A 19,631-nucleotide genomic window follows, 5' to 3' on the forward strand; every position below is an offset into this window, starting at 1 on the left:
AGATAGTACCGGACAACCTTGACTCCTCCTCTCTTGGCTCTGTGAAAGGTTAGCAGACATGTACCTACATCCACTTCTTTTAGGTTTGTTGTAATATGAATGATATGAATAATATGAATAACCTTCACATGCCAGAATTTCTGTTACTTATTGTGCCTTACTAAAAGCGTCACCCACATGATACAATCAAACTACAGGCTAAAATATTGGATACTGACTGTAAGTAAGCAGGCTACCTGGATGTGTAACCTTATCCCATACTTCCTCTTCTTTGTACATATGTCACACAAGTGCTTTGAAGCACCCCCCTTGCAAGTTAACACATATAAAACTCAAATATTAATTTGCCCTCTAAGGATTTTGAGAAGAAAAATGTGATGCTCAGTGCCTCCTACATTAGCATTACTAACATTACCCTATAAGTAGAGAGCAACATTGCAATGTCATTTACTTTGCCTACAAAGGATAATGGGTATGGACTTTTCTTGGCATTACTCGTTCATATTATCGGGGCACCGGATATTCAGACAGGATAATTTAAAAAAAATATATTTTTATTTTCAACAGAATATTACAGTACACATTTCCTTTGGGCATATACCTTCACATATTATATGGTAACTTGCTGCTATGCAAAAACAGTTTCGCTGGGCAGTGTGTAATCCTACACAATGATATAAGGGTGGGGTACATTGCAAACAATCTTGTACGCACAGCAAAAGAATCGCATACATGCAGATTCATGACTTTCTTAAAATGCAGATAATATGTTGAGGCATTAAACATGCATTGCTTGCAAAGTATTGTTGCTCTGCAGCAAATATCCCTGTGAGTGTTTAATGCTACAATTCCTCACTTTTTACAGTGCTCTATCAACTAGCATTGGAGGCAAGCACAGGGACCGGGGAAGGGTATGGGGGAAAAAGCACAGGTCATCACTCCTTGTGGGTGATAAACAAAGCAGCAGATTTCAAAAACCAAGTCAGAAGTTTAGGCAGTACATGGAAGGAAATGTGTTGCTTGTTTGCTAAAGTATAGGAAATTCTAGTACCCGTCTAGACAACAGCACCTTCTTTTTCTTTCCATGCTCAGCTTCTGAGGTATTTTCAAAATAACCATGTGCTCTGAATCGTCTCCATCATCTCCCTACAGCTTATTTAACTCATAACAAATAATTACAGAAGAGAGATCCATAGTTACAGACAAAGGGGCTCAATCTGTTCTCTCTCTTGAGATTTGATGCCATTAACTTAAACAGCATATATATGTGATTTTAGTACACAGGGATCCATAATAAACCTCAATGAAGCTCTTGTTTAATTCTTCTAGGCTTTGGTGCAGAAGGTGGTCAAAACTATGGACTACATTATGTTCCCTGTTATGTCACTTTCTATGTCAGGGTTACAAGCAAGGCTCTAATCAGATTGTGCTCCCTACTTGGAGTCACATGAGTTTTCAGGGTGTAAAAAAGTAATTAGCTTTGCCAATATGGATACTTTCTGCTTATTAAAAGTGTTTCTTCCCCTTAAAATTCCTGTTGAGTTCAGGCATTAATATTATTAGAGTTGCTTCCTATGCCACTGCTCCATTAATTCGAAAAAATATCAGTGGAGCTTTGTGGGTTGAAGCAACAAAATGTTTATTGTTTTTCACGTTTCTGTTGGGCACATGTTCATATTTAGGGAGTACAAATGTATGGTGTTTGTCTCCTAGCTGTAAGGCTGGTGTTATCACTACCCAAGGGACAACCTAATGTGGATAGTAAGCAGAAGCACAGGAATATTTGATCATCATATTCTGATGTGCAGTTATTCTGATGCAATTACCATCCTTACACAAATTATTAGAAGCATGTTCTCCTAGCCCTTGAATTACTTCATTAAAGTGGCACTTGAACTCCTGTCAGCATGTTTTTGACACATTGCTTTTAATTGACATTAATCCATCAGCAAATGTATCCTTTCTGAATTTCTTCACAGCCACATCAGTTAATGACAAGAGATATTTGTGTTTTGTATTACACATGAGTGATTTTCCAGTGGCATACAATGTTTGCAAGGTACTGTGGCAGATGTTGAAGTCTTGGAATGGTTGATGCATATTCTATTTAATCACATATAACATATTCTATTTTAGCCTATGTGTTTGTAAAAAAAGTGTTTTGTCAAGAATTGCAGTGACTGGTAAGAGGAAATGCCTTTCCAAACTCTCTTCTGCGACGGTAGTTCACTAAATACGCATGCTCAGAAAGTGGCATACCAAATTAGTCAGTTGCGCACATGGAAAATAATGTGTGCACAACAGCAAACCAGTTCCGCAAATAGAGAAAAATAATTAGAGGGAACATTGGTCAGCACTTCGGATTAGAAAAAAGAAACGGCATATTATTTTTTCTAAACCAAAGTGTTAAAACCTGCAAGCAGCAGGTGTAAACGTGCAGCGCTTCGGATACATGGGCTGCTTGATGTCTATGTACTCCGAAACAGTAGGACAGCTGGACTGCCCGGCTCTCCTTTTCATTCAGAGTAAATAGTCCTCACGCAGCATGAAGCCCTTTGGCTTCATGCTGCGTGAGGACTTTACTCAAAAACAAAAGAAGAGCTAGGCTGTCCAGCCCTCCTCCTGTTTCCGAGTACAGAGCCATCAGCAGCAGGCAGAGCTTCCATTCAAGGAGACAGTTATTAAAGTGTTGCACAACGCAGCTCCTTGATTGAAAGGGCTGCCTGATGCGTGCGAACTGGGCCACACTGGTGTCACACCTTTGGTGTGCCCAGCCCCTTCTTTTGTTTAAAAAGAGGGTCTGGGCGCATCAAAGATAATGATGCTAGAGCACTCCATCTCTACTCCTTTTGCCTGGTGCATCCCCCGACCTCATCAGGCGAGGGGGGCTCTCCTCAAGGGGAGCTGCCTAAGTACATGTGTACTTAGATCACCCCTCTAAGGAGAGCTTCCTCTCGATGTCTAATCTCACTTACAGCACTGCTAAAGCCTCAGGACCTTGGTAGCAGAGAGGGCCCCTATACTTGTGCCCCCTCTTCCTGCAGTGCCAACAAGTTTTTGTGCAAACCATCCTCATCTCCAACCTTCCCTGCAAGAACAAATACCAGTGTCTTTATGTTTATAGATCTCCCACATCAGATATAGGGAAACTCCAGCAAACCATACCGACATCTCCAAGACACGGCAGAGTTAAGCTGCACAGAGAGATAAAGACACCCAGGGAACCAGAATCAGAGGCATTGCTGCCTGAATACACCCGATATGATGGTGCTATCAAGGAAGAAGTGAGAAAGACTGCTTCCATAGCCAGCAACACTTCAGACCTTGCAGAGCTGCCGGAACAAACAGACAAGCTAGCACCACAAATCAAGGGCCCCCTAGACCACTCGTGACCCACCCCGCCCGGAAGGCTTTTCAGTAGACTCCACGCAGCAGGGTCCCCGAACACGAACCTGTGCAGTGGCCTTCCTGAGCCGGCCTTATGATGCATTGCTGTGGAGCCCCCAGAACTTCGCTATGAGTTCTTAGGTTCCCTGGACCACCAGACACACAAAGGGGAGAAGGAACCACCCGCCCCCAATAATCTTACTGGACAACCCCAAGGGAGCGGGTCTCGAACACAAACTTAAACATTGGAATTCTTAGGCCATCATCTTTGATTCACAGCAAGCACTGTGGTGTGTCACCTCTCCTGGGAGTATGGTATTTCCCAGGGCTGGTATCATGGTCACATGGTGGTGATCATGTGACCAAGTAAATAAAAGGTACTAGCCATTTCCGGTTAGTCAGTCAATGTCATCGTGACTCCTGCCTGCTGTTTGTTTCCGGGGATGAAGCGCGAGGCTGGCCCTCTGCTGTGGGCAGATGGCCTGCTGCCACAGGGTCCTGTGTCTGGACGGTGCCCCTGCTGGGAAACTCTGTCCCTGAGGTTGTGGATTATGGCCAAGCACCTGCTGGGTAACTCGGTCAGCATGACCCGGAGTCCCTGCTGGGCACCTCTGGTGCTGTTGACCTGGGTGTTCCCAGGTCACTGTCAGGATCCGTGTGATCACGGCCTTTGCAGGCTGATCCCTGCACTCATGTCCAGTGGGTGCCCCCACCGCTGCCGAGCTGGCTCGGGTGCCCATGGGCCAGCCAGCAGGCCAGATGTCTAGGTGTCTGCTGGGTGCCCCCAGCGAGACATGAAATGGCATGCATGATTGCCAGGCTTGTCGCAACATTGGCAACGAGGAGAAGGCAGTCCTGACCCATGTACACTTGTGTGCGGGCTGCTGGAAGCCTGCTCATTTTTTTTATTTTCCTTCTAGTCCTTGCACCCAGCGAAGCAGCGTCGGCCACGTGAGGCGAGGAGCGGCGTTCCACTTGAAGGTGTGGGTGGCGCCTATGCACACCCGGACCTGCGGTGGTGTAATGCGGTGTGCTGCAGCCTGGGAGGTGGCCGCTGGTGTTGCGGGTGAAAGGGTGCCGCAGTTCCCGTGCCCCGGTACATCGGGAGAAAGGCGGTGTAGGCTGTGGGTGAAGAGGGTGTGGCCTCAGAACACCTGGGCCTGCGGCAGTAGAACAAAGGAGCACTGTGTGTGCTGACTCCAGGGGAGTAGAGCTGTGCAGATGGAGGGGGTGCTGCGTTTCCCTGACCGCGGTCCTCATCAAAGAGCATGCTCATGCGGCCGTGGTCGGTGTGTGCCTGCAACCTGCGGCATCCACCGCAAGAAGAAGTGGTGCGTCCGTGAGAAGAAAGACACCTCCCGCCTCCTGAGAGGTGTGCTACACCCTGAAGAAAGGCATTTCCCACCGGGGGAGGGAGGTGTTCTGATTCCCCTGCAGTACCTGCCAAAAGAAAGAGCAAGAAACGGCAGCACTGGGGAGAGGTGAGTCCCCGCAGACGACGCTTGGCAACACCAACAAAGCATGTCAGCTGTTCCAGCAGCCTGCAACAAGATCCTGGGCTGCTGGTCAGTAGATGGTGAAATTAAGCTCCAGGATTGGAGCGGTCATAGAGAGAAGTGAGTGGGTCATCTACGTCGGGTCCGGCTTTAGAAATGAAGCGCTCAATGCGGCGCAATGGCCATTGAATGGGTGGGCCCCAAATAAAGATCCCGGGTCCATGGGTGGCAACAACTAAGGTGCTCCAAGTTTCGGAGTTCTCTACAGTCAGGAAAACAATGTTCACATGGCCCTCTGGTGATCCTGGGCCGATTGGCAGTGATTTATTTTACAATAAAGAGTAAAGGAAAGTGTGTGACTGCCTGCGTTTGCCGGCCCCACGCCAATGACAGGAACTGTCAAGAAGAAGAACAGCAAATTGGGCTTGCAGCTCGTATGAGTGCTTGTGCGCCCTCCTGTCCCACAGATACTCCTGCTTGGGGGAGTGGAATAGGCCATGTAGCCCAGACACTCTATCACCAGTGTCTCCCTGCCGGCAGCCTCTATGTGGAAGGAAGTGAAAGTGTGAAAACAGAAAAATAATATGAGGCCGGGAAGCCCAAAAGGAAACACACCAACACAGGTTACAAAGAAACATACAAGTACTTTATTTCAAGCTACAACAGTTACCAAGTCAACTGACAAACGGATAGCTATTCGGCTTTCAGTATAACATAACGAACTTCAACAAGGGTTTGATGTGTTCAGTGAGAGACCGCACATTGGAATACCCGGACCATTTATACAATTTGTCCAGCCCTTGGCCAACCCTCTTGCGGGTTAACCATTCTGTGAAATACAATACTGGTCTAGGGTTCCTTGCCAGGTCAGCCTTTAATATATGCATTTTGATTAGTTTCGCTGATATAAGTAGTACATTTACATATAGGTCAACAGTAGGACAAGGTCTCAGTTCATGACCCCGACAAGTAGCCTGTGGGCATATTAATCATTCAGCTGTACGGAGGTCACAATGGTCAGAATCTATTCGAAATGTTATTTGGCCTCCATTTTGATGTTCAGGGTGAATTCTACATAACAAGAGAACCTAAGATGGCTGCTTGATTCAAGATGGCGGCTTACATTGATTTCTCTGAGGTCAAGACCTTGCCGTGGAGTTTGTTCGCGCATGATGTTTAGACAACTTGGCGTAGGCCAATATACATATAACTATTACAATAGGAGGTATAATATTATTTCTATTCCGACAAAAGGAGTGGCCTGTCATCCCGTCACCAGTAACCTGTCACAGTGTGCCTACACCATCTATGGACTGGGCTGATGTGGCCCCTGGTGCTCGCAGGTGCAGCTTTGCCGGCCCTTGAACACAGAACTGACCCATCATCCTGCCACAGGTGGCATCCTGCCTCGGTTTTTCCCCCACCATGGAGGGATGTGGACCCTGTGCCCCCCAGGGGCCACTTTGATGGCCCCTGAACTCTGATCCATCCGGAACAGATGACAACAGACCTCCGAATGTGATCCTGCCAGCCTGCAAACGCTCTAAGTGGACTCAGTGACAAAAATATTGTGTTAAGATCTGCTCCTGCGTTGTAGAAAGGTGGTGGAGGGGTGTTGAGTGGGAACAGTGGGGGGCCTCTCAGTGGTTCAGGTATCACAAACCCAGGTTAATAGAGGGTTGTTCTGAATGTGGAATATCTAATGTGTCATCACCAATCCATCCACCCTAGTGGCCACCCAAGGTTTTGTAGATGTGTGGGGTTTCAGAATAGGGATGTGAATAGTAGGTGTACCTATATTCTGAGCATTATTTTGTGTTGTTTGAGTGATGTGATGTCCAGTTGTGTTTCCTATTTGTTTGTTCGATATGGAAAAGGTGGGGTGTGATGTGTCATCCCTCCTGGGAGTATGGTATCTCCCTGGGCTGGTATCATGGTCACATGGTGGTGTCCATGTGACCAAGTAAATAAAAGGGACTAGACATTTCCGGCTAGTCAGTCAATGCCATTGTGACTCCTGCCTGCTGTTTGTGTCCGGGCTGCAGCGCAAGGCTGGCCCTGCACCATGGGCAGATGGCTTGCTGCTGCAGGGCTTGGTGTCTTGACGGTGCCCCTGCTGGGCAACTCTGTCCCTGAGGTCGTGGATTATGGCCAAGCGCCTGCTGGGCAACTCAGTTAGCATGGCTCGGAGTCCCTGCTGGGCACCTCTCGTGCTGTTGTCCTGGGTGCCCACAGGTCACTGTCAGGGTCCGTGTGATCACGGGTCCTTTCAGGGTGCACTCATGTCCGATGGGTGCCCCACTGCTGCCGAGCTTGCTCGGTTGCCCGTGAGCCAGTCAGCAGCCCAGATGTCAAGGTGTCTGCTGGGTGCCCCCAGCAAGACATAGACTGGCCTGCCTGATTGCTGGGCCAGTCGCAACAAGCACATGCAGAGCAAGTGGGTGGAGCTTTGCCTCTTTCTTAAAACATTTAATTGCATGCACACACCGCAGTTGGGGCAGACCAGGCCAGATTTGTCAGAGATAGTTACCCAGTCCTGGGAGAGAAGGAAGGATAAAAGCAGGGAACAGGAAGCATGAAGTGTGGGTTTTTTGGAGGTGGAGGCCGATCAAGTGTCCAGACGCAAGAATGAAGGAGCAGCAGCTTGTGTAGGACATTCATGAAGCAAGTGAGGTATTGGCTTAGGAGTGAAAGTGGTTCTGCAGTGTGAGTTTGTGTATTTGTGTGGCGAGTGAGCAGAGAGGGTAGTGTAAGGAGTGAATTAATGGAATGGTACAGGGTTTAAGCTGGAGGTGAGTAGTAGTGTGGAGGTGCGTGCAAGTCAACTTTGTGAATAATGTTACCCGCACATTGTTTAGAATCATGCAGGTTAAAAAAGGATGTCCGCTTTGCTTATTTTACTTGCATGGTGTGTGGTGGAGGTGGGTAGTAATAATCTGAAGGACTGGAGTAGTAGTAAATCGGAGGGGAGAAGTAGTGTAGAAAGGGGAGTATTAGTGTGGAGAAGGATAATAGTAGTGTAAATGAGGGCAGTAGTAGTATGGAGGAGAGGAGTAGTTGTCTGTAGAAGGCGAAGAAGGGTGGAGTGGGAGGAGAAGTAACACCAGTAGGTAAAGCCAAGATCATGAAGACTAAAGATTGGAGCGTTGTTCAAAAAGAAGGGAGGAATGAGAGGTAAGTACCCGCAGTAGAGAGGGAGAGGTGATAGTGGACGTCCAAGGACAGCCTGAATCAAACCAGAGTAAGTGCAAGGCATTACCCAAATTCCAATCTGAACACTAACCATTGATAGAGTCCATCAGAAAGATTAGACAGCCAGACAGAACAAAATATAAACCCTTGAGCTGCCTACTCGACTTGGAGAGATGTCTGTGCAATTTGTGGAATATTTGATATAGATGCATATACATGTGTATTCAGTGCAGCATCGGAAATTTTGAGTGTGCAACAATGTAGTCATTGGTTTGTGCTATTAGGTGTCGCTTGCAACAAGCCAAAACTATTGCATTAGAGTAGTGATAGGGACACATGCCATATGAGGAGGGACACATCGTGTTGGTGTTGTTTGGTTATTTGCCCACCCATTGACTGCACATGGCCATGCTAATCCCTATGGCCATTCCCACACAGTTTCTGCCCTTAACCTCCCAAAACATCTCCTCTTGAGAAGTCTTTCAGCTCACTTTAAGCAACTTTGCCGTCAAGTGACAGCCATTGTTCTTTCAAAACAGTCTCTGAGAGTTACTGACTTCATTGGGATTGTAAACCTGCCACCAGTGTAATAGAAATGTCTTAACCACCTGGTTTCAGCCACTCAAACACTGTGCATGTCTGTGATGCTGGAAATGCATCGGCGGGACATGGCCTCCGTATCCTTGTTCTTTACTGTTTTTTATTGTGTGTTCTGTCGTGTTTTCCACGCAGGAGTTTGTGTGGGACTCCTGGCAGTGCAGCTCTCTCTCTTGGTTTGGTGAACGGACCCATGGGATACCCTTATGGCACCCATGGGTAGGGGTGCAACCCTGTTACCCTAGTGTATGTTTTTGGGCACCTGTGTGTAGCCCACAGAGCAGGGTACGGGCTGGTGGCAGCTCTGTGCTGAATGGACTGGTTCCCTGAGCTTCCTCCATTTTGGGATGCCCAGGCACTGTCATTGGAATCGGTAGATTCCTGATGGAGAGAAAATGGCCCCCATTGCCTCTTGCCTTCCATCGCCTGTTACCTTGATCTTCCCGAAGTCCTGGAAAGCCCTGACTCTGTCCCTTCCCCCTGACTGGCTGTTGGGTGGAAGTTCCATATATGGTAGTGTGGGGAAGTGCAAACCAGACTGGCTGGAGCCTTCCCAACGACCGTATGTTGTGGGTACGCCTGTGGGTGGGACCTGGGTGAATGGAGTGTGTGACAAATACGCATTCTATGTTGTGGGTTTCTAGTATCTGGTGGTTGACACAATGACTGAGACAGCTCTGCCCGAAACCGTTATGAATGCAGTGTGGAGTATTGAATGTATGGATACTTTTCCCAATACACATAACTTGTTGTGAGTGTCTGGAGAGAAGTGAATGGCCTGAATCCACTGTGTGCCTAATTGGCTGCCTTCCTGTGAGAATGCCCTTAGTCGTGATTGGATGCTTGAGTATGACCCAGCGGAATGAATGGGAGATCAACAGTATATCTGGGGACCTCTCACTGCTAGGAATCGTGTTCAGAAGCTGAAGTCCACTACGACGAGTAATTTGAGTGAAATTTGACCTTGAAGCCCTGCTGGACGAAAAGAATTGCTGTTGCTCTCCTTCACAATCTGAAAGCTGCTCTGCCTCCAAGGACTGATCCAGAGAGGACCTGGTAAGGCGCTCTCTTCCTGAGCTACGAGGGACCATCGTGCACCAGCAGATCTTTGCCAAAGCTTCCTGGTAGACAGACGTTCGACAGGCTGGTGAACCCGAGATGGGGCCCGCTGTGGAATCACAAAGAGAAGCAACTGGACTGTTGTCCGCCACTGTCGAGGACCGCCGTCGCCGACTGGAGCCGCCATGCTCCCGTTTAACCTAAGAACTTCATTGATCCAAGGATGCTCTCGTCCACATCGTCTCTGCTGTATCCTGCTGGAGAAGGCCTGACCAATGACGCGCGAGGAGCATCCGCCGGTGGGTTTCCCATCACCCAAAGACCACAGAGATGCCGACGACTCGACGCCCTTGCTGGGCCACAGTTGTTCAAACTCTTTGCGGTCCAGAACTATCGACACTGAGGTGCCCCGTAAACCTCTTTCTTGCAGGACGTTTACGCTTCCCCGTCAACGAGCACCGCTAGGAACGACGCGGCCACTTCACCGTCGTAGCTCGACCTGTTCTCCATTGGACGTTCGACGACCCGTGACTCCTGCCTTAAAGGGAGGGCACTCAAGAAGGGCCGTCGATTCCCCGATGAGGAACGTTACAACGCCAGGTACTTTGGGGTTGCAGAACTATTGGGAAGTCTAGTGTGAACAATATATGGACTGGGCTTGTATCTTTCTTCTACAGTTTGCCTAGGGAAGGGGATCTCCACACAGAACTGTGTCTAGTGGTACGAGGCCAGTATTCTGCCAAGTGTTCAACCATCTTGCTTTCCATCCTCTCTCTACTGCTGGTTTCCTCTTTATTTGATCTGTGTGTCATTCTGACCGTATGCACTTTAATGAGATCTGATAACGTTAGTGGTACCACTTTAGAACTGTATATATTTACCATTGCTGATTTTCGGAGTACAAAGTGAGTTATCGTGATATTGTATATACCTTTGAATAATAATTATATAAAGACTGTGTTGTAACCGATACAGTGTGTGGACATTCCTTTGTGGGTGCTTGGGGACACTACACTGTACTTAAGAACCAGCTCACATCACCTCCTGAGAAGCTAGGCCTTGATTGCTCGACCACGCACCAATAATAGAGAATCTTGGCAGTAGTCCTCTGTGCCTCTCCTCTACCATTTAGAGAGCGGAAGTACAGACACCACCCACCGCCGTCTTTACACTGGTGGCAGCAGTGGGATGCTTATGGTTTTAAGAATCAGTCTAATACCATGCCACTTACGAAGGATATCTGCACTTTATTAAATCAAGATTTAGTTGTGTACAAGATAATTGCATTACAAGCAATGGCATCTATTGTGAATGGTAAATTGACTCGGATGAGCTTAGAGGCTCTCCAGAGTGCTTGTGAAGCCAGGGAGTTGGACTTTGTGGATAATTCTAGGGCTGAGCTGATAGCTGCCCTGGTAGACTACCAGATCGATTGTGAAACTCTTGAAGGGGGGATTGCAACCAATGAGGACTCTACCCTGAGGGTTGTCACCGAATCTGATTCTGGGAATGCCACCATTCCTGCTACCTCTGTTCCAAACCCCAGCAATTCCTTGGAGCTTGAGTTATTAAGGATGAAATTGACCTTTGAATATTGCATGTTGGAAATAGATGCTGAGCTTAAGAAAGAGGAGTTGGCACAACAAGTGGAGCTCAAGAATCGAGATCTTGAACTCAAAAATAGGGATCTTGAACTCAAAGACAAGGACACTGAATGTCAGAAAATCCAGTTAGAGAAAGCTCGAGTGGCGACTTCAGTGAAACCAGTTGAGATTGTCAGGTCCCCAGCAACCAAGTTTATGAAAGATTTGGTTGGTGTGTATGCGGAGGGTTCTGATATCCTCCGATGGATTGAAGCATTTGAAATGGCTTGAGCTATTCACAAAGTTCATAAGAGAGATTGGGCTAAGTGTTTGTTAAGCAAGGTGCCTCAAACTGGATATGACTGCATTCTGAAACTGAGTGTGGAAGAAAGGGGTCAGTATGACTGCATGAAGTCTGCTTTAATTGCCAAGTTTGGCAATACGACTACCCAATACCTTAAACGGTTCAGGGATTTTAAGAAGCGAGAGAATGTGTCTTGGATTGACTGGATGAGTGCTGCACACATGAACCTGATGGGGTGGATTGATGGTTACAAAGTGAAAACGTTTGTTGAATTGTCCCACCTCTTGTTTTTTGAGCATTTTTCGGAAGCTTGTTCACCAGAGCTGTGTCAGTATGTTGCTGACCAGAATATTTTGGACCCCTTTAAGATGGCTATGTTGGCTGACAAGTGGGTCTCTCACCGGGTGTCCCCTAAGGACTCCAGTGGGAAGGACAAGGACAAAAAAAAGGGGGCCTCTCAGAAATCTGAGGAGTCCCAAAAGCAGTCACAGTCAGGTAAACCAAAACCTTCCTCTCCGAAGACCCAAAAATCTAGTGGGGATAGGTCTGTTGTGGGTGGAAGTAAGAGTAGTAGTCCGCCTGCTGCAAAGCAGGGTCCCAGTGGTTCCAGTACCGTCCCCCGCACTCCCGGCACATGTTGGGATTATGGGGCTCTGGACCACCGAACAGGTGACCCCAAGTGTAAGGGTAAGGCACTTGGAGTCCAGGCTGTCAGCCTGACCTACCCCTACTCCGTACCTGAGGTGGAGGCCACTGTCCTCCCCTCCTCTACTGAGATCACCTTCGGTGCTCCCATAGAGATTTCCTTAGTGTCCCTTGGGGCCTGGGACCAGTACGCAGAATTACTGGCGACTATCCCACAGAACACTCGTAGGTTTTTGAGAAGTGTCCTCTTGAATGGCCAGCCTTCTACTGGTTTGAGATACACTGGGGCAAGCGTGACAGTGATGGACAGGACCCTGCTCAAGCCAGAGGACTATGTAGATGCTCCTCTGAGAACCACCAGGTTAGCTGGTGGGCCTACCAAATTATCACCTGTAGCCATAGTCAACATTTCGATTGGAGACAAGACAGCGAAGCTTCCGGTCCTGGTTCAGGACAACGTGCCTGCGAACATTTTGTTGGGACACGATTTGGTTGAGTTGGGGATGATCACGGATGGTCTACCCATGGCTGCTGTGGCGGTCACCCGATCGCAGGTCACACAGGGTTCGGCTGCAAGCCCGGCATCCTTGCTGATGGGGAAACCCAAGGCACGAAGGCAAAGGAAAAGTAAGAAGCCACCTCTGTGGAGGGAGTCCCTGCTCTTCTTGCTGTTCCAACAGCATGCATTGGGATCCATGCTCCGGACGGGCTGGGTCCAGTGGTAAATCCCGTCTCAACTGCTGTGGGAGAAGAGCCAGAAGACTTTCCTCTGAGAGAGGTTCTCAACCCGGAGGATCATCCTGACGTTCAAGGCTTGTTAGCTGAAGGGGGGCCCTCCCGGGCAGACTTCTGCAAGGAACAGAGAGAGTGCCACTCTCTCGAGGGTCTGAGGAAACAGGCCCTGTCGCAGGCACAAGGAGAAGTGTCTAGGACATTCCAGATTTATTGGGAGGGTGAGCTCCTTGTTAGTGAGCCCACTAAGCCTGAACCTGGTGACCTCAAGAGGTTGGTGGTACCCCAGGTTTACATGCCCTTCCTGCTGCAGTTGGCACATGAGGTGCCCTTGGCTGGTCATCTTGGTACCAAGAAGACTAAGCAGAGGCTCTCTGCCCATTTCTACTGGCCCCAGATGGGAGTAGAAGTGGAGTCCCACTGCAGGACCTGCCCAACATGTCAGTTGTCTGGCAAGACTGGAGGCAGTGTCATTGCCCCACTGCAACCATTGCCAGTGGTTGGCACATCGTTTGAGAGGGTGGGCATTCACATTGTCGGTCCCCTTGATCCTCCCATGTCAGGTGGACATTGGTTAATCCTGGTCTTGGCAGATCATGCCACCAGGTACCCTGAGGCAATACCCCTTCGGACTGTAACTGCCAAGGTGGTTGCCAGGGATCTCCTGGGCATTTTCACCCATGTTGGATTCCCTAAGGAGGTTGTCTCTGATAGAGGATCCAACTTTATGTCGAGTTACATGAAAACCATGTGGAAAGAGTGCGGGGTAACCTACAAGTTCTCCCCCTCTTACCACACCAGACCAACGGTCTGGTTCAGAGATTTAACAAAACTCTCAAAGGCATGCTAGGCGCTTTGGAAGAGCCCCTAAGGAAGCCATGCCTGCTGTTTTCTTACAGAGTGGTACCTCAAGAGGTTGTTGGTTTCAGCCCCTTTGAGTTATGCTTTGGACATACCATGAGGGGGCCCCTTGCCTTAATCAGAGAAGGTTGGGAGGCCACCACTCTAGGTCCCGCCAAGAAAGTGGGGGACTATGAGTTAGGTCTCAGACGGAGGATGACACAGATGATGGGTCAAGCAACAGCAAATCTCAAGGCCGGCCAGGAATTGAATAAGTACTGGCATGACCTTAAAGCATCGCAAGTGGATTGGACTCTGGGACAGGAGGTCCTCGTGATGGAGCCTACCAAGCCTCAGGCTTTGGAAGATAAGTGGACTGGACCCTTCAGGATAATCTCCAAGATGTGCAAGGTCAATTATCTGGTTGACTTGGGAGCCTCTGGGGTAGATCCTCAGGTATTCCATGTCAACAGGCTCAAGCCTTTCCACAGGCGAGCCGAAGTCTCATGTCTCTTGCTAGCTTCAGAGCAAGAAGAGGATGAGAGTGAGCCTCTTCCTGATTTGCTGCATAACAACCATCAGGATGGCTCTGTGGAAGTAGTACATCTCTCTCCTGATCTGACGACAGAGCAGCAGAAGGCCTGCAGGACTTTGCTATGGCAGTATGCCTCCCTGTTCTCACTGACACCATGCCTTACACCGTGGTGTAGGCACGAGATTGACACTGGTGACAGTGTGCCTGTTAAAAGCAGGTGCTACCGTACGTCATATATTGTTAAGAACCACATCCAGGCTGAGGTTGCCAAGATGTTGGATCTGGGTGTTATTGAACCCTCAACCAGTCCCTGGTCCAGTTCAGTGATCCTTGTCCCCAAAGCAAGTTCCCAGGCAGGTACCAAGAATTGGAGGTTCTGTGTCGACTACTGAGGAGTCAATGACGTCACCAAGACTGACGCGCACCCATTGCCCAGGGCTGATGAGCTTGTGGACACCATAGGTGCTGCTAAATTTGTGAGCACCTTTGAACTTACCTCAGGCTATTGGCAAATAACTATGACGGACCATGCCAAGGAAAAGATGGCATTCTCAACGCCAGAGGGACTCTATCAGTTTAGGGGCATGCCTTTTGGGTTGAAGAATGCACCTGCCACCTTCCAAAGATTGGTGAATCATGTGCTCAGTGGGCTGGAGGCCTTTTGTGTGGCCTACCTAGATGACATTGCCGTCCACAGTTCCACCTGGGAAGAGCATTTGACACACCTGGATAAGGTGTTGCAGGCCTTGAAAAGGGCTAAACTCACTATCAAGGCCACCAAGTGCCAGATAGCTCAGGGGAAAGTCACATATCTTGGTCATGAGGTAGGAGGGGGTTGAATCCAACCTCTCCCCAGTAAGGTACAGGATGTGCATGACTGGGAGACTCCCACTGCTCAAACCCAGGTGAGAGCCTTTTTGGGCCTCACTGAGTATTATTGCAATTTCATGGCAGACTATGGAACCGTAGCTGCACCCCTGAGAGCTCTGACTTCACCCAAACAACCTAGGAAAGTTAATTGGACTGAAGACTGTCAGAGGGCCTTTGATGGCTTGAAAGAAAGTCTGTGAAGGGCACCTCTGTTGTGTGCGCCTGATTAAAGCAAGCACTTTATCATTCAAACTGACGCCTCCGACACTTGAATTGAAGCTGTCTTGTCCCAGTTAGATGACAAAGGAAGAGAACATCCAATCATATTCATCAGTAGACAACTTAAGGGTAGGGAACTTAGGTGGGCTACCGTTGAAAAGGAATGTTTTAGTATAGTTTGGAACCTTAGGCGTTTTAGACCCTACCTTACTGGGTCTACCTTCAAGGTCCAAACAGATCATAAGCCCCTCAAGTGGCTTATGCAGATGAATGGTGAAAACCGGAAACTGCTCAGGTGGTCCATTAGCCTGCAAGGGCTAGACTTCACCATAAAACACAGACCCGGGAAGAGTCACGATAATGCAGATGGCCTTTCCAGAGGGTATGTTGACCGTCTGGATGAGGGTGTCTATCTTGTGGGAGATTAGCCACCCTAACCTCAGTCTGGGGGGGGGGGCGACTGTGATGCTGGAAATGCATCAGAGGGACAGGGCCTCCGTATCCTTGTCCTTTACTGCTTTTTATTGTGTGTTTTGTTGTGTTTTCTGCACAGGAGTTCGTGTGGGACTCCTGGCGGTGCAGCTCTCTCTCTTGGTTTGGTGAACGGGCCCATGGGATACCCATATGGCACCCATGGGTAGGGGTGCAACCCTGTGCCCATAGTGTATGTTTTTGGGCACCTGTGTGTGGCCCACAGAGCAGGGTACGGGCTGGTGGCAGCTCCGTGCTGAATGGACTGGTGCCCTGAGCGTCCTCCATTTTGGGATGCCCAGGCCCTGTCATTGGAATTGGTAGATTCCTGATGGAGACAAAATGGCCCCCATGGCCTCTTGCTTTCCATCGCCTGTTACCTTGATCTTCCCGAAGTCCTGGGAAGCCCTGACTCTGTCCCTTCCCCCTGACTGGCTGTTGGGTGGAAATTCCATATATGGTAGTGTGGGGAAGTGCTGACCAGACTGGCTGGAGCCTTCCCAACGACCGTATGTTGTGGGTACGCCTGTGGGTGGGACCTGGGTGAATGGAGTGTGTGACGAATACGCATTCTATGTTGTGGGTGTCTAGTATCTGGTGGTTGACACAATGACTGAGACAGCCCTGCCTGAAACTGGTATGAATGCAGTGTGGAGTGTTGAATGGCTGGGTACTTGTCCCAATACACATAACTTGTTGTGAGTGTCTGGAGAGAAGTGAATGGCCGGAATGCACTGTGTGCCTGATTGGCTGCCTGCCTGCATGAATGCCCGTAGTCGTGATTGGATGTTTGAGTTTGACCCAAGGGAATGAATGGGAGATCAACAGTATATCTGGGGACCTCTCACTGCTAGGAATCGTGTTCAGAAGCTGAAGTCCACTACGACGAGTAACTGGAGTGAAGCTTGACCTTGAAGCCCTGCTGGACAAGAAGAATTGCTGTTGCTCTCCTTCACAATCTGAAAGCTGCTGTGCCTCCAAGGACTGACCCAGAGAGGACCTGGTAAGGCACCCTCTTCCTGAGCTAGGAGGGACCATCTTGCACCAGCAGATCTTTGCCAAAGCTCCCTGGTAGAAAGACCTTTGACAGGCTGCCGACCCAAGACTGGGACTTCCGCGGAATCAAAAAGAGAAGCACCCGGACTGTTGTCTGCCACTGTCGACGACTGCCGTCGCCGACTGGAGCCGGCGTGCTCCCGTTTTGCCTAAGAACTTCATTGATCCAAGGACGCTCTCATCCGCATCGTCACCGCTGTATCCTGCTGGAGAAGGCCTGACCATCGACGCGCCGAGGAGCATCCGCCGGTGGGTTTCCCGCCACCCAAAGACCACAGGGACACCGACGACTCGACGCCCTTGCTGGGCCACAGTTCTTCAAACTCTTTGTGGTCCAGAACTATCGACACTGAGGTGCCCCGCGCACCTCTTCCTTGCAGGACGTTTACGCTTCCCCATCAATAAGCACGGCTAGAAACGATGCGGCCACTTCACTGTCGTAGCTCGACCTGTTTTCCGTCAGACATTCCATGACCCGTGACTCCTGCCTTAAAGGGAGGGCACTCAAGAAGGGCCGTCGATTCCCTGACGAGGAACGCTACAACGCCAGGTACTTTGGGGTTGCAGAACTATTGGGAAGTCTAGTGTGAACAATATATGGACTGGGCTTGTATCTTTCTTCTAAAGGTTGCCTAGGTGGGGGGTTCTCCACACAGAACTGTGTCTAGTGGTACAGGGCCAGTATTCTGCCAAGTGTTCAACCATCTTGCTTTCCTTCCTCTCTCTACTGCTGGTTTCCTCTGTATTTGATCTGTGTGTCATTCTGACCATATGCACTTTAATGAGATCTCATAACGTTAGTGGTACCACTTTAGAACTGTATAAATTTACCATTGTTGATTGTCGGAGTACAAAGTGAGTTATCGTGATATTGTATATACCTTTGAATGATAATTATATAAAGACTGTGTTGTAACCGATACAGTGTGTGGACATTCCTTTGTGGGTGCTTGGGGACTATACTGTACTTAAGAACCAGCTCGCATCACCTTCTGAGAAGCTAGGCCTTGATTGCTCGACCATGCACCAATAATAGAGAATCTTGGCAGGGGTCCTCTGTGCCTCTCCTTTAGCATATAGAGAGTGGATGTACAGACACCCCCCACCGGCGTCTTTACAATGTCCTTCATGGAAGTCCTGTTAAAAACATGCATTGGCAAAGCCAACAGTTTGGCTTGTGTATAGGTGTTGGGCATTTGCTGGGCTCTGCTATTAGATGCCCAGGTACTCACGCTATTTTGCACCTGCTACCATCAATGGTCAGTTAATATCACTACAGCTTTGCCTGGCAAGTGCCTTTCCCATACCTAGACAAAAGCCCAAGCTGTTGGCATTGCTATTGCTTGTTTCTAATTTACTGTGCGTACATAGAAACTTCTACGAAAATACTTCCCTGTTAATTCAAATAAACATTTCTCTGGGAATCATATTTAAAAGCACTGCTTTCTGTTGCCAATAGATATCGCCACACACTTAAGCAGTGGGAAAATAAATGGTTGTCATTAAAGTGCTAAAGCAAGTGGAGCGGCGTGATTAAATGGTCCAAGAGAAGTCGAAAATAACACTCACTGGCCTATGAAATTAAAATGTAAGGGGAACCAATGCAATGTGCGCCAGGCACGGTTTGCCTTTATGAATAAAACATTATTATTGAACTGATAGTTAGGTTGAAGAGCACGAACGAGACTTCTATATACAATATTTAACGCGAAATTGTATTAGAATGTATTATGTGTGGTTTTGCCAGGAATTCACATGATGTACTTGCTAATCATTTTAAATCAGTAGTTTTGGATTGCGCTATGACTATATATATGTGTGTAACCAGAGGCTGGTTACGTGATGCCAACAGCAACTCGCTAATCACAGCCTGGGAGCAGCGGCCCTGTATGCAGGGGTCCTGAGTCATGGAGGGCACCTGCACGAGGCGAGAGGTCCGAATTGCACGTGCTGTGCATCCTGGACCTCAGATCAATGTACTGGCGTGCGTCTAACACGCACATTGGTATTGCAGCCGACTAAAAGGCCCAACACCTGAAATGCCTGTTTTATAATTTCACACCTGCTTCAGAAGTGCAGACGCCAGATGGGAGACAACATACTGACGGCTGTTCATGAGCATTTCTAATCTTGAGCCCCCCTGGGAAGGTAGGGGGTCTGAATAGACCAGGGTGTGCCTTTTGCTTTCCATGTGCATGGGGGTGCTGCACTGTTGGGAGCCTATTCCTTGTCACCCCCCGCCCCCTACGAGCATTCGTAATACACTAACCGCGCCCCCAGGCCCTCCTCCAAACACACATGTTGCCTTACAGACAGCGCATGCACGAAGTGAATTCAGCGTGCGCTCTGTCTACACCAGGGTTAGCATTTTCGACGAACATGTAACAAAACACATTTATAAATAGGGCCCTTTATTTTGTTAAATACAACTTGCTGTCAGAGAAGGCATAAGAATGACTCCGACCTTAATGATGCTTCAAGGGTTTTTATTAATGTACTAATAGACCCTAGGACCTTACCTCTCTCTCATCTGAAGGCACCTCCTCCCTGTCCCACCCGTCCCTGAGCCCAGATTAGTTTATAACGATGGTCACACCCTCTTGACACTAAGGCGCTCTATGACCACCTAAAGGCATGTGGCCCTG

Source organism: Ambystoma mexicanum, chromosome 9 (genome assembly GCF_040938575.1).
Source record: "Ambystoma mexicanum isolate Mex_15411 chromosome 9, UKY_AmexF1_1, whole genome shotgun sequence".
Taxonomy (NCBI): Eukaryota; Metazoa; Chordata; class Amphibia; order Caudata; family Ambystomatidae; genus Ambystoma; species Ambystoma mexicanum.